This window comes from Netta rufina (assembly GCF_964035555.1).
Source record: "Netta rufina genome assembly, chromosome: 17".
NCBI lineage: Eukaryota > Metazoa > Chordata > Aves > Anseriformes > Anatidae > Netta > Netta rufina.
In genome coordinates this window covers 10,521,853-10,537,699 of record NC_140141.1, presented here as the reverse complement: position 1 = coordinate 10,537,699, position 15,847 = coordinate 10,521,853, and the positions used below count along the sequence as shown (strand labels likewise).

Genomic DNA, 15,847 nt, shown 5'->3' with positions numbered 1-15,847 from the left:
CCAGAATATAATGCCCCGTTCACAGCAAATTCCTGCTACCAGCAGTGAGACAAAATGAAGAATTTGAGCTCTCCAACGTACTCATGACTAGTGTGTCCAATCACCGTGCAATTAAAGAGCAGGAACTCTTAATTGTAAAGATGAACGCTTGTGTGATAAGGATTAGTCATTCATTTGATGCAAAGTTTATCCACTCAGGAAAAACATGCACAGGACTCAGTGGGAACAAGGTCTGCAGGCAGAGGCAATAAACCTACAAGCTTACATTAAATAGGCTTCACTTGCTTTCTGCTTCCATTTAAAGGCAAATAAAAAGAACCCAGGAACGCAGCACAGCCAGGCACTTCAGGCAGGTCTCTTGGATCAGTTTAGCAATGCCTCCATCCACTAGCCACGTCCCCAGAAGTGGGAAGCAGGACTGGACTGATCGGTGCAGTCTGTCAGGCACCACGAACACTCTGGAGACACGGAGAGCTTCCAGGTACCGCACAACAGTGCCACGACTGCTGTGATGAGGAAAGTAAATAAACTCAAACAGAATAAAAGCAAAGCTGTCAGCTCACAGGACTCACAGAAGTGTTCCTGCTCTATTCAAACCACAGCAAACTGACTACAGGAGGGCTGGAGCAATGTCCTCTCATTAATTTACAAGCAAATCTGCCTCCAGGATACGCAGGTGAGCTTTGATCTTTTAGCTTCCCCTTTTGATCATCGGTTCTTTGTCAGTACACAGACAAATATTTTAAGAGCCCGAACTTACAGAACCCATGGAACAGTTGAAGAGAGCTCTGGTAACAGCAATTCTGAAAATCAGAGACCACGCAAAGATGGGAGAGAAGAAAACCCAAAGAGAGTTCAGCTCAACAGGCCCAGAACTGGGTCTGGAGAGGTCTCGAAGCAAGCATCCTATCAGGGACACACACGGTGTAATTAGGGGTGACAGAACTTCACAGCACCTCATTTTATCTCCGCTTTTAGCTTCAATGATAGCAATTACCTGCTTGCAGATAGCAACGCGGTAAGTAGAGCTTTCCCAGGTACACATTTAGGTCAATTATGGCTACATAGAGATGAAATCAGCCAGCCACAGCAACAAGCTCACTCCCTTTCGTGATCTGCTTGCAGAGAAGACAAGGAGTCAGGCTGCTGGGCTCCTGTCTTAAAAAAAAACAGATTGGAAAGTGTTTCCTTGGCATTTCCTATTTCAAACCTTGCCACAACCACTTCCGGGAGCTGCTAACACTCACCTTGACAGCATCCCAGTCAATGCAGACCAACTCTGCCCCAGGCAGTGAACAGGACCCTTCTGGGAGCTGCTCCACACCAAAACCTGGGCTTCCCCCCAGAAGCACCAACCAGACTCACCTACGTAACATCTGCTGTGGGATGGTGAGACACTGAGACCCCGCAGGTACGGTAGGCACAAGTACATTGTCTCTGACCCCAGGCTGCTCCATCCTTGCGTTACCACTTCAATTCCACCTCCAGTTTCACACACCCCCCTTCCAATACTTTCAGCTACATTTTTAACTTAATGAAATCGGAAATCTAGTAGTCTGCCCTCGTCTTATCAGGATCCAAACCCTACAGGACATGAAGACTCAAGGGAAGAGCAGGTTTTCCACCTATTTTCTGAAACCCTGCCAGCAGCTGTACCAACACACACACAAAAATAAGCGTACTTGCACAGAACCATCAAATTGGACTGAAACAGGAGTCACACTCGAAGGACTGGAAGGCTTAAAACTCACATGGCCTCTACCTAAAGCACTGCTCACAGGAGGGAGTCCTGTCTTCTGCTCCATCACCCGAGAGCAGTTCAGAAAGCCAGCCAAATGTATCTTGTCTTCAGACTCCATTTCCAGCTGTGCTTTGCAACAGACAGGCATTTCTGTCCTCTCATGCAGGCAGCACCGAGCAGCTTCCCCCAGGCACTTCCAGGACAGAAAGCAGCACCAGAGAAAAGTTCTGTTCTGTCAAGTCTGAGTGAAAACCTTCTCTTAAATGCACAGGCAAAGAGAAACTATTTTTATTTCTTCCTGAAGCTCCGTTCTCTCAGGTAGTGCTACAGAATTAATGCTTTGAATATAGCCCTAGTTTCTAGTCCCAAAGCAGGAGAAGCAAATGAGGCCCCCAGAAGGGCAACAGAAAACAGTGCTAACAGCATTTCTGTAGTGCCATTCTGTAGTGCACCAGGGCACATGCCTCTGGGATCAGAAAGGAAAGCTACAAAGGCTTAATTATGGCAATGCAACAGTCTTCCTCCACAAATTCAACCTGAAGCGCATTACTTCCCCCCCATACTGACTGTGTTCTAGGAACTAACCTTGTACTGCACCAGAACAGGCAGAAACACTTAAAGAAATGATTTAGACTCATACACACAAGACACTTCATCCTACAGACAGGCACCTCAGCTAGAGATCTCTTTTTAAAGCTATTTTGTTTTCAGGAATTTCAGCTAAACCCTGATGTACAGCTTTCCACTAGTCTTCCCAAAGGAAAACCTTTCCACGCTCATAAAACAGGCTAAGAAAGGCTACAAACAAGAGAGTTTTCCCTAGGAGTCTTAGCCAAGCAGATACTGTGCTCATAGCATGGGAAAATAGGACATCAGCAGCAGGTTACTTTGACAATGTTGCTTCCTTGAGAAGTAGGAAGCTGACACTGAAGTTAAAAGTATCTTTTCCAATTCTTTCCCCAGTAATGGCTAAAGAAAGTAGGACCTGATTGGGTGGACCTTGCACATCTGCTAGAGACAGCACCAGAAAAGAGTAACTCCAGTTCTGAAATTAAAGCAATCCAAAAAAAATCAAGGTATCCAACGTTCCCCGAATATGCTCAGCCTTGAGTTTAGGACGTGCCTCCAGCTGCGGATGTGTGCAGCCGCAAAACAATCCCAGTCAAGACACCAAGCACCCAAGCCCTGCTCTGGCCTCACAGGATCCAACAGGATCTTCTCACGGACCTAACCCAGCAGGAAGAGGACGTTTAAGTGGATACGTCCTGTAACCAGGTTAAAAACACAACCACAGCATCTGATTTTAAAGCTCAGCCATGGGAAGACAAAGAGGAGAGTACTCAGAGACTTCTGACATTCACGTGCTTGCCCCCAAAGCAGGAGAGCTGTTGAGCTCTCCTCACACTGGAGGCTTCAACTTCTCCCCAGGAGCTGGTAGCAGCCACCATGTGAGAGGAGATGCTGTGCAGAAACCCTGCCCAACCCTACGGAAACTGTCACTCTGCAGAGAGCGCAGGAGTAATTGGCCCGAGAAGCAAACAGGTGAGCACAGAACACGGTCTGAGGTCAACAGGAACAACAGGAAGGAGGACAAGGGGAAAAAGAAATCAAATTCAGTTATTAGAGCACAAATGCACCATCCTCCAGGCCACGTTCTGGAATTCAGAGGCATCTTGGCTGTTGATCTCCTGAGATCAAGCACTCGAACGTGCCCTGAATCAGCCCTCGCTGTAAGGAAGGCAGCGGTCAGGGCGACGGGCTGTTCCAGCTGCCCTTCAAACACCCAGCTCTTCCAACGGAGAGCAGTGCTCGCACCAAGTTTCTAATTTTGTTCCCGCTTCAAGCCAATTCCGCAGCTGCCAGGACCGTTTTCCAGGCCAGGCTCAGGGCTCGCAGCTAGGACCAGGCCCAATGCTGCACAAGACCCCCGACTGCTCCAAGCCCTGGTGTTGGCCACTGCTCTGCTCCTCCTGAGCCAATTTGATAGAGAACCAAAGTCAAAAATTACTCAAAATTTGCTCAAAACGTTCAATTTGGAGGCATGGTAACACTTGAGCAGCGCAGCTTGTACAAGTTTAGTTGCATTATGGCTAAGGGCTGCCCATCTTCCAGCCTCCCCAAACCCAGCTGCCCCAAGGCTGGGCACAAAGGCCCCCATTTGGGCAGTCCTGTTCCAAGGCTGCTGCTTCTGATCAGAGCTGGGAAGGGCTCCCCCAGCTACAGGACCACTGGTACAATGTCCAACTCTTCGTTGCCTCCCTTAGGCACACCCCCGTCATGCACACACAGGTCTTAAACTTTGAATCATGCCAAGCCTACGTCGTTGCAGCCATGTGCAGCATTAACACCCATCAGGAGCAACGCCTGCAGGAAGCCAGCATCCTCCTGCGAGACCTGCAGAGCACATTTCCAGCTAGCAGCTGAACCAGCAACCAGACACAACCCAACTGCTCCTTCTACACCTTAGATTACAGCTCTCAGTCAGAGGTATTCCAGATGACAAACCAATGCTAGGTATCAGCAACTCTATTTTGAGTTAATCACGTAAAAACAGTTATTTTTCATGGACGATGACTCCAGAAACAACTTACCTATTCCAATTAACATTCCAGAAAGCCTTTGCTCTTCTTCCCTGGCTCACGTTGCATGGTGCAGAGCTGCAGCTCCAACGTTTCCCTTCCAGGCACGCACTGCTGCTTCCTGAAGGCGACCAAAGCACCTCCAGCTCCCATCACAGACACAACCCCGCTGCACTTAGCGAAGGTAACAGTACCACTGCTTTCTACAATAATGCTGCACTCTCTTACCTCCTAGAATCACAATAACCAGCATTCTGTCAGCTGGCATCCCCTGCCTCTGGGGTGGAGAGTTGAGAAAGTCTCGGCTGTTTCCATTCCCAGCCACATTCTGAATAAGAAGTCAGCACCAACTGATGCCACAGTCTGTGACTTTTGCCCATCCAACAAGTAGCAGGCAAGAAATTGTCACATGTGCACGTCCATACACCCATCTGGCTACAGCAATCCTGCCCCGCTCAGGATTAATGCGCCCAAGGTAGAAGTTACGACACATCACAAGTTGAGGTCTTCAGATCTCCACTGGGCAGAGCAAGCCTTATGAAGTCAGTGTTTCAATTCCTAAACCAGCATGAACTTCGCTTTTAAATCTGTCATACAAGCCACGCAATCACCCTTTAATCTTCAAACTTCACAAAGATAAATGAATAACTGTCTTAAAATGCGGTTCATTACAAGAATTACAGCGTTATTTGAGCACTAGCCATTTTCCCAAAGCTTTCTTAAAAGCATTGGAAAGTTATGGCACCAACAAGCACAGAAGGGGTGGAATTGAAAGTCAGGAAGCTCTTCTCCTGGAGGTGTAGAACCCATACGGGATCCTTTACACCACCAGTCACTCTAGCTAGAGCCGAAGGCAGAGCAGTCACCCATCCCAGCACAGAACAGGGTTAGACAACTCAGTGCTGGGGAGCTTATTCCGAAAGAACCATTTACATCAGTTGATTCAGCCAACGAAAGCAACTCTGAAACAAAGGCACATTCCAGTACCTGGGATTTTCGCTCTGGTTCACAACACTCGCTGAGCGCTGTTGTACCACCTGCGGGCCCGTGCTCAGAGACACCAGCGCTGCCAAGCAGAAGAGGTCGGCGTCTGGCGTCCAGCTCCCGTTCACTCCGCAGGGACAATTCCTTCTCCCTTGCTCCAGCAGCCTTGTCAGGCTCATCCCATCGCTCCAGCAGCCTAACGCCACCCTTCTCCTTATGTTACTCCGCGTGTACACACTAACTGCCAGCAGAGCGCTGCTCAGTCCTCCTACTCCTGAAGGGCTGACAACATATTTCTCTCCACCTCCCTGGGTGGCATGTAGGTGGAACAAGATCGAAGATAAAGGACTGTATCCTCTGCCTGCAGAAGCTCGGGCACGCTGCACTTGCATCTCGTTCAGCTGCAGATGGCCATTTTGGTGAGAAAACAAGAGCTTATCAAGATGGACTATTCCACCTACAGGGATCATCTGTAGGTTGCACATTATTGCTGAAGCTGGCTAACATTTTACTGATTTCTAGTGCAGACAGCTAACAGCAACGGACATTAGCAATATCCTGAATTGCACTGCAAGCCAGAGAACCAGCTTGACTGAACGTATCACTCCTGGAAGCCTATAATCTGAAGTACAACAAGCACCTTTTGGAGTTATTACCAACCTTTTGGAGTTATTGCCAAAAGCCACCACTGCTCAGCGTTGCTGTTTCCGCACGTTTGCCCCTCCCCAAACTCCAAAACAGGCACCCAAACTTCTCGGTGAAGCATTTCAGAATCCTGTGCCCCGCCTGTACTTATCTGCAGAAAATTTCAACACTTGCAGTCCACAGTATTTCCTGTACTATGAAAGAAAGCATTTTTTCTATCCTCTAAAACCACAGCTGAAGCGATGTGTGTATCAGATGTCAAGGCTCCTCCTTTCAAGTTATCTGCAAGCGCTCCTTCATGTGAGCTCCCCTTCTCTGCCACCAGAACATTTTCAAATACTAGGAGCCTTTCATTAGGACCAGGCAAGAAGCACCTCAGCCCTCTATCTAAAGCTTTGAGCATGACAGGTATTGCAGAAAGCCTGCCATAGTTTCTCCAGCCACGCTACCGTCCCTTCCCGATGAACTAACCTAGGAATTTCAGATATCCCTTTATTTTCACCGTAAGGCTAAGCTGTACCTCTACGCTCAGCACTACTTTATGTGATCTCCCAGCCAAGCCCTCTTCCTCTAAAAGAAGCCCTTGTTGCACGTGATTGTGTGGGCTCATGGCACAAGAAAACATACAGGTGGGGGACTCAGACAGGAAAAAAGCAGTTCTCATGGGTAAAGTCCGCAGGAGTTACGAGCTCATAACCACCCTTCTCCCAGTGAAGGGGGTGTGCACAACAAGGGAATCGGTTTCCCATACAGAGAGATGTGAGGGAACACGAGAGTTCACCTGTTGATAAATCAACATTCCCTAGACAAAAGGACAGAAAAGGGAACAACTACACACAAAAACTGAAGCTCCACTTAAACAAAACACCAAGACCTCACACCTGGGGCCAGGGGGGCAGCGCAAAACCACCACTTACCAGAGAAGGGCAACATCTGCTCGGCTCCCACCAACAGAACAGAGCTGTTGAGAAGAAGACGGGGAAGAGGCACGGTTAGAGCCCCCACACCCCACAGACGAGCACCCAAAGCCGCATCGGGTCCTGCCACGGCGGCGGGAGGGGGGAGAAACACGAGAATTTCAGCCCCCAGCACACTGAGGGAGGCGGCAGGAGAAACAACACAGGGGTGAGGCCTCGGCGGGCAGCGAGGGAGGTGAAGGGGGAAGGAGGCCGGGAGGGAGCCGCGGCGACAGGGCCGTGGAGGCGGCGGCCGCAGCCGGGTGAGGCCCACACGGCGGGGCCAGGCGGGATCCACCACCCCTCCGCCAGCCCGAGCCCCCCGAGGAGGAAAAGGAGGAAGAGGAGAAAGGGGAGGAAGAGGAGGAAGGAGCAGGAGGCTGAGGCGGAGGCCGGGGGGCGTGCCTGACCAGGCCTCAACCCCCAGCCTCCCGCCCGGCCTCCCCCCCGCCAGGCCCCAACCCTCCTCCCGCCCCCCGAACCGAGCCCTGGGAGGCTCCCGGCGGTTCCTTACCGCGGGGCAGAGCCGGGCATGGCGCGGGGCCGGTCCCCGGGGCTCGGCCGCCTGCCTGGGCCCGGCTCGCTGGGCTCCGGCTGCCGCCGCCGCCTCCCCTCACCGCCACAACAACATGGCGGCCGCGAGGCGCGGGCACGGCGGGGCGGGGCGGGGCGGGCCGGCAGCGGGAGCGCGCAGCCGCCACCGCCTGCCCCCCCCCCGCCCAGCCCGGCCTCCGAGGGGAGGGGCTCCCGCTGCTCTGTGAGGGGAGCCGGTGTTTTGTTTTTTTTTTTTGGGGGGGTGAGGGTTTTTTTGTTGATTTGTGGAGTTTTGGAATTGTTAATGTGGGAAAAGGGCGCTGAGATCGTCTGGTCCAACCATCCCCTACCACTGATGGCACCCACTAAGCCGTGTCCCCAAGCACCACGTCCAACCTTGCCTTAAACACCCCCACAGACAGTGACCACCTCCCTGGGCAACCCATCCCAATGCTCAACTGCTCTTTCTGACCGAAATGTCTCCTCATTTCCAACCTGAACCTCCCCTGGCACAGCTTGAGGCCATTCCCTCTAGTCCTATCACTAGTTATCTGTGAGAAGAGGCCGACCCCCAGCTCCCCACCGCTTCCCTTCAGGTAGCTGCAAAGAGCAATAAGGTCTCCCTCGCGGTGCGTCTATAGGGAGATGCTCACCCCTTCCTCTCCATGTGTGTATGGAGGCTCATCCTTTCCTCACAGTGTTTCACTAGGCACAGCCAGCCCCATCTGTCCTCGACAGCCCCAATGAGGTGATGTGGTGGCCGAGGTGTGAGGCTGGGGGGTTCTCTGAGCCTGGGTCAGCCCGCAAGAGCAGGGCCTTTCTCAGGAGCTCGCCTAAAACCTTAGGAGAAACAGCAAACCTGGCTAAACGCCACTCTTAAACACAGGTCGATGCCTGCCTTTGCTTCTGTGACATTCAGCTCAGCTGCAGGGACATGTGTGGCCCCTTGCCATGGGTAGACGCGCTGTCCAAGCCACCCTGAGCAGCCTGCAGCTCCTACGGCATGAGGTAATGGAGAGCAGGGAGCCAACAAGAGCTGCGGGAGCCAAAAAACACATGGAAGTTGGGAGAAAAGCGATAAAGCAAAAGGGATAAGAGTGCTAAGCAGCAGAAGGGCACCACAGAGCTTGAGAGGCGAGCAGCCACCCTGTCAGAGAGCAGATAGCAGGCAAGGGTCAGCAGGAAGCATCGCAGCTTCCAAAATGAAGCCTTGTACAGGGGAGCTCCTTTTCAGCTGCAAAAGTCGTATCTGGGTCTTGTTGCAAATGTGGTGGATCGTTAATGCTTTATTTTTATACATATCTTTAATTTACAATACAGTATGTAGGTCAGGTTGTACTTCTGAGAGATAGTTCTACCTGCTCATGGTTGCCTTGATCTGAAATGAAATACTTGCTTGCAAGTAGCTATAAAATGTACTCCTAAATTATCCACAGGACTCTCCCTCTGAGTCCAAGGCTAGTCATTGTAACAGATGGACTTCAGTCTGTCATTAAGTCATATTTAAGCTGGAAATGGCATTAATGTTTGAAGAGAACAATACAAAATACAGGATCCCAGTGTCTTTAAACTCAGATATAAGCCACACGGTGAGTTGTTTTCTAGTTTAGTTCCCTTGGTTGGGGACAGTAAACATTTGAAAGGAAATTAATGAGCCCCTCTGAAGGGATTTTTTCCAACAACAAACCATCATCTGAATGCAAATGTGATCTAAAAGTCAATATGTACCTTCAGAGGAACTTTGGAAGAAATACAGGTAACTGAAGGGAAAAACAGGATTCCTGGCCTGTTTATACCCAAAAGCAATGAAAAAAAAAGTTCTGCCAGTATAGCTGTATTTCAAAAGGACATGTGTTGACAGCATTAGGGAGCAGAATGTGAATTTTGAAAACTCCTTGTTAATTGTTTGCTTCTGCAGCATGCCTGGAAGGAGATCAAATGTGACCTACTTCAGGAAACTGAATCCTGGAGACCCAGGGCTTCCATACAGCATAACCTGCTGGTTGCTCCTTCTGTTTTTTCAAGAGAGGGAACAAGCTGGAGTGCCATCACTGTGATAGCAAGGACTGAGAAAAAGCTTCCAGTTGCTTATTTCAGTGACACAAATTGTCTTCTTTGGTGTTATCTCTACCAATATGCTTAAACAGATTGCAGGCAGAGTGTCTACATCTTGTGCTCTGACTATCTCCAGTTCTTGTGTTCCAATTTATTTTTTAATAAATACTCGGTATGGCCCCATGTTAAATGACTTTTGCCACTATTTTCTATGACAACTGGGGTGAATGATGATAGCTAAAGAGAATTACTTTATGGAAGTAAAAGCTTCTGTACCCAAAGGGAGAGCGAGGCCCATGGGAACCTGACATGCAGCTCAGGGAACAAGGTGTTCCCAAGCCTATAGTTCTGACAAACCTGGAACATATCCTCACTCATCTGTACAAAGTTTTTAATTTGTCAGAGTGGTAATGACTTACTGAGGAGCCACCAAAGCACTATCTGTTCTTAACCAGGAGGAGGAAAAACAATTCAGTCATTACACACCTGTTTGTCTGACCTCAGGAACATTAGAAGCTTTAAAATGAATGTAAAGGAAAAAAGTAGTTGGGGATAGACATGTAAGTGATAAATAAAGTAAAATGCAATGTATCTGTACTGAAGATAGATAATATTAAACTGACACCTTTCTTTGATAACTGTTTTCTAGGCAATGGATAGGCAATAGATGTGATCTAGCTGGATTTAATAAGGTATCAGATACAAAGCCACATGGTCAATTGTTTATCTGGGTAGCTATTCCATAGATAAGAAATTAGTGACAGAGATGGCAATAGTTTGGGGGGAAAAGTAGACTGAGAAGGTGGAGCTGTGCTCTTTAAGAAATGATTTGGAGTGAGACTGTCAGCAGGCTCAAAAATGCATTAAATAAATTCATGAGTGAATTGCCAATGAGTGGCTGGACTCCTGTGCCCAGCTCTGATTGCCTCTCAGAGATGGAGTGCTGTACGGCAGGGACCATCAGGCTGACCCAGCAAACCTTTTCTTACAGTCTTTTCATCTTGCACAATATTTTCCAGGCAGGTTTTGGAACAAAAGGTAGGAGCGAGCTGACAGCATTTGCTGATGGCACAAAGTTTGGAGGCAGCAGCAGTTCAGGGGGAATATCTGTATTGCCGGACAAGTTGGATAACATTGAGTGCTGGCACATTAGAAATGGGATGAAATTTAATAGTGGAAAGTACAAGGTCATGCACTTGGGAATTGCGAACAAGAATCTCTGCTGTGAGCTGGGAGCTCATCAGTTGGAAATGACAGAAGAAGAGAAAAATCTGGGTGTATTTGTTGATCTCAAGATGACTGAGAACTCCCAATAGGAAGCAGCTCTGACAAAAAGCATGTATCAACTGAGATATTTCCAGGAGAAGGGGAAAATCTTAGTACCATTATACAAAGCTCTGCTGCAGCCTTCTCTGGAACTATGCGTGCAGCTCTGGTCACTTTCAATCAAGGGAGACAAGCTTAAAATGTGACTGGAGGATAATTATGGGGTAATCCAGAGTTTTTCTTATGTAAAGATTTTTACATAATTTCTTTAGCCAAAAAAAAATGAATGCTGAGAAGGGATACAGTCACTCTCTATGAAACTTCAGGGAGTAAACACAGAAGTAAACACATCTCCCTTAAGAGCAAGGGTGATGTGAGCGTAAGAGCAAACAAGTATCCGGTGGCCATGAAGAGTCTGGGCTGAAACATGAGAACGTCGGAGCTTCCAACAGCTCAAGTCCAGAGGCTCTGGATCTTCCTTCCAGAGCTGCCTTACCTTGATGCAGCTGCCATCGACAGCTGAGAACTGAACCTCGGGCACAAAAAGTCCTTTCCAGACTTCTCTTGGTGTTTGAGACACAGTCACCGAGCTACTAGTTGGCCTCTGAGGAAGAGAAAAGGGATACCTGATGTGCAAAGATACTCTTTGGGGTGCAGTCACAACCCAAATGTCATGTCAGTTATTGGCTGTATTTGGTAAGGGCACATTTAAAATCTACATGTGGTCAGGGTGCAGGCTGTCAGCACCTTGTTCTGGATCATCCCACCCCAGTCCCTCCGATCATCTTCCCACGGCTGCTGGTTCCTTTGCCTATCATGTATTCTGCACCCGGCACAGTGGCAGTGGCAAAAACATACTTGTTCTAGGCACTTTCCTGCTCCTGTTACTGTCAAGTAACCTTTAATACACTTTATTCTTGTGATCCAAACAGCCAAACTCAGACTTTGTGGGTTGTTTCTGTTATGATGAAAAACTGATGGTAAGGTCAGATATTGCTTCAACAAAACAAAACAAGTCCTGATCCCATAAGAACAGGAGGATCATGAAACACGGGGTAGCTTCAGGACTCCAAACCAGCTCATTCAGCCAGCTTTCTATCCAAAAGCAGCTCTCTCCATCCTCTCTCTCCTGTTTTTTCCATCCTTCACCATGACATTTTACTCCTTTTGCTCTCTGGTTCCCTTTTTCCTTTGGTTATTTTTAACCAATGCCCGAACAGAACGCTGTGCTCAAACGTGTCTCTGCCCCTTGTTTTCATACTGTGCTCCTCTTTGTGCAGGTGCTTCCATTCTTTCCACTTCCACCATGCAGCTATTTCATTGTTCATTTAATCCAAACAGCGGGCGCTGAGGACAACAGGGGCAGCGCGGTGTGAGGCTCCCCTGATTAAAATCTGCCAGCCAAGAGGCACCCAGATGAGACTTGAAACATGGATGCTCTGAATGACTGATCCCTTTGAAAGGTAGATGAATCATTTGAAAATAATGAGATTTTTATTACATATGTGTATATGTATATATATTTTTTGTTGGAACATTTTCGACAGTCTTAAGATTTTTTGGCTCATAGCATCCCTGTGTTAAGAGGAGGTACTACTAGTGACACTTTGATGAAGGGAACATAGCATGAAGAAGTTGTCTTAGTGAAGGCTGCTCACCAAGAGGATTATCAAAGGACTAACCAAAGATGAAGTTTCACAGAATCACAGAATTTTCTAGGTTGGAAGAGACCTCAAAGTCATCGAGTCCAACCTCCAACCTAACGCTAACAGCCCTCCACTAAACCATATCCCTAAGCTCTACATCTAAACGTCTTTTGAAGACTTCCAGGGATGGTGACTCCACCACTTCCCTGGGCAGCCTGTTCCAGTGCCTCACAACCCTTTCAGTGAAGAAGTTCTTCCTAACATCTAACCTAAAACTCCCCTGGCTCAACTTAAGTCCATTCCCCCTCGTCCTGTCACCAGGCACGTGGGAGAACAGGCCAACCCCCACCTCGCTACAGCCTCCCTTGAGGTACCTAAAAAGAGCAATAAGGTCACCCCTGAGCCTCCTCTTCTCCAGGCTGAACAAGCCCAGCTCCCTCAGCCGCTCCTCGTAGGACTTGTTCTCCAGGCCCCTCACCAGCTTCGTCGCCCTTCTCTGCACCCGCTCAAGCACCTCCATGTCCTTCTTGTAGCGAGGGGCCCAAAACTGAACACAGTACTCGAGGTGCGGCCTCACCAGAGCTGAGTACAGGGGGAAAAGTTTGGGGGCACTCCAAGAACTTCAGCTCCAGTGGAACAGCTACAGCACTTTTGAGCAAATACTGAAAACAGCCTTGGGGACAGTGTTTCCAGGTAGGAGCACAACAGTCCGAGTCTGGCTCAGCACTGATGTGCGAGCTAGTTGACTCCTGAGAACCCAGATTTGTCCAGCAGATCAGCTGAAGACATACTGCACCCGTCTGTGAAATGAGAGACAGCACTCGAGTATAGAATTTGCACTGAACATACTAGTTCTGCTTGGGTTTGCGAGCACAGAGCATTCCTCTGCAGATGACGAATGACTCTGTGTTTGTGCAAGGCATTTCTGTCCCTGGAAGTAAAAGCTGAGGACACCAATATTGAAGATACAGCAGTGTAGGCAGAATGTTTGGAAGTCTTCTCTTACATCTGCTTGCATTATTTTCTCATTCTTAAAAGACAAAGATTCTTAAGGTCCATATCACTTGCCAAGCAAGCTAAAAGTAAGTAAAATGTTCAAAATATTTTATACAGAACGTGCCTACTTGTAAACTTAACTGACAACTTTCAGCTGTGTCATGTTAAATTGCTACAACAATGCAGCCTGACATGCTTTTAATAATAAAGCATATATATTTTTCTTAATGAGCACACTAAAGATCCTTCCTTCTAAAGTTAGTAATTATCCCATCATACAAAAGAAAAACACGGGGCAAAAAAGGGCTAAGGAGTTGATCAGAAGAGCTGCTTTGAGGATCATTAGAAGATGGTATTATTTTAACTGGGAAATCTGTACCCTGTAAAGATACAGTGATAAAACGCTCGGGTCTGTGCCCACTGTGGTAATCAAGTGGCAGAAAGGAGGGAGTCCCCACCCACAGGAACTTGCACCATTAAAACTTGCAGAAGTTGAGCAACTCCCTTGCTCTGCTGGGCCGGCGATGGTTGTAGCAGCAGCCTCTCGGAACAGAAGGAACTGGTGCTCCTGCCCCTGGGCAGAAGCAGTTCCGTGCAGGGAACCGACTAAGAAGTGTCTTCGGCCATCCCCTGCATCTTTCATTGAGACCAAAATAAAAAATACCAAACAGTGAGACTTTATGCTAAGAATATGTTAAGAGGGGATTAGTTGGAGAATGATGGAAAATTGAAAAATAAAGTATTGTAGCATCCATCAGGTCGGTAGCTTCCTGATAACACCTCTGTCTTTATGACTATCCACAACATGCTGCCAAAGGCTTCTATCTTCTGTCAGTCCTTGATAAGCTGATCTACACATCATTATGATAAAATGTATAAATAAAAAAAAAAAGGAGAAAGTGGAGGTGGGCTGAAAAAGTGCAGAGCCCAGGGCTAAACTGATTCATCATTATTACTGTAATTGCATTTCAGCTGCTTAGAAAATACAGCAACCAATTTCCCCGGCTTTGCAATTGAGTGCTGTGGTTATGTCTCTTTTTCGGATCACACTGACATTTTCCTCCGGTCATTTCATAACCCTTTCATTTTACTCATATTTTCAAGATGTGCTGAGAAGTGACGGTCCGTTGGGGTTTCCTGTGGCCTCAGAGCTGCACGTAAACACGGCACGGGCAGGCTGCTGTCCTTAAACCCTCCGTGATTTCCTTTTGGAAAAAGAGAGGGGCAACAGGGGAGCCTCGCTGCATTTGCATGCAGGGAAGCCAGTCACTTGGCCCCGTAACAGCCGAGACTGGTGTGTGAGCAGGAGGAGAACATCTACCTTTCATGACTGTGGTGCAAATGAAGCAGATATTTTAACCAGCCCCTGGGCTGTCTTTGGGGACTTTCAGGCAGAAATTTGAGGAAAAGCAGGAACCTTGAAAAAACACTCAAGAGACAGGATGCAGCACTCATGGCAGACCTACACAGAAAACACTGAGCTCAGATAGTTGTGTTACTGGGGGAGCTCCAGCACCTCGGTCCTCACGGTGCTTTTCGCACTTCCTGAAATTAGAAGACTGCTTTTGTGCCTTATCGCTAGCCAGGCCAGGAGTGTCCTTACCAGGCAAACAGAGTCGGGGTGCTTATTGGTGTCTATCTATCAAAATCCTGACAGAGCTACTGCAACCAGGGCATTCTTCCCAGGCTTTGACTTGTGACATCTGATAATCTTCATGGTTACGTTCAGCACTGAACAACTTCCTCCCAGCCATTAATCATATTAAAAGAATGACCTTTTCGCAAAAAGTTTCTTTTCCGAGAGCTTTTGTCTGGACAAGTTCTCTGCAGAGGATCTGATCCAAAGCCCACTTGCCCAGTAACTTCAGGTGGCTTTGGAGCAAACCTGGGAAGAGGGATTTTCCTGCAGACCTCAGCAGCCCATGAGCTCTTTCAGTGCTTTGTTTCTCCATGCAGTGAGGGCCGGTAGCTACCCTGCACTGCTGGAACTGGGACGTTGTACAGGTGGAAGGCAGCTTTTCCCTCTGATTTGCGTTAAAATGACATATTTGACTTCTGCCATCCTGAAGTATTAACAGTTTCTGGCATGTGGTACACAGGTGAGCAGAGGCACTTTTTTTGTTGACTTCTTTAATTGCCATTCATTTGCCAGGTTCAATTTAATTTGTACAAGGAACGTGTATACATACCATTACAAACCTCAGTTATACACACATAGCAGCGCCAATAATTTGGGCAGAGGCTCCAAGAGTTCACAGTGCTTTAGGAAATCAAGCACATAATACACCATCAGGAAGGTAAAAGGACAAAAAATAAATAAAAAATAAAATTAAAAAAAAAAAAAAAAAAAAAAAACACCAAAAAGAGGAATAGTGATTCAAACCAGCCTGATGACAGATTCTAAGCCCACTGAGTCACTTGGCGTCTTTCCAGCAGTGCTTTGGA

At 47.9% G+C, this 15,847-nt stretch overlaps 1 protein-coding gene across 10 annotated transcripts in view; it reads right to left on the bottom strand.

Annotated features, from left to right (window-relative positions):
• Positions 1 to 7,560, bottom strand: part of MTMR3 (myotubularin related protein 3) — a 78,907-nt gene extending 71,347 nt beyond the window's left edge. For all 10 annotated transcript variants that reach the window (XM_084297000.1, XM_084297003.1, XM_084297006.1 and 7 more), the window contains exons 1-2: positions 7,420 to 7,560; positions 6,867 to 6,910 (exon numbers count right to left, since the gene is read on the bottom strand). The gene's annotated coding sequence lies outside the window, so the exon portion shown is untranslated. The remainder of the gene's footprint in view (positions 1 to 6,866; positions 6,911 to 7,419) is intronic.
• Between the last annotated feature and the right edge of the window lie 8,287 nt (positions 7,561 to 15,847).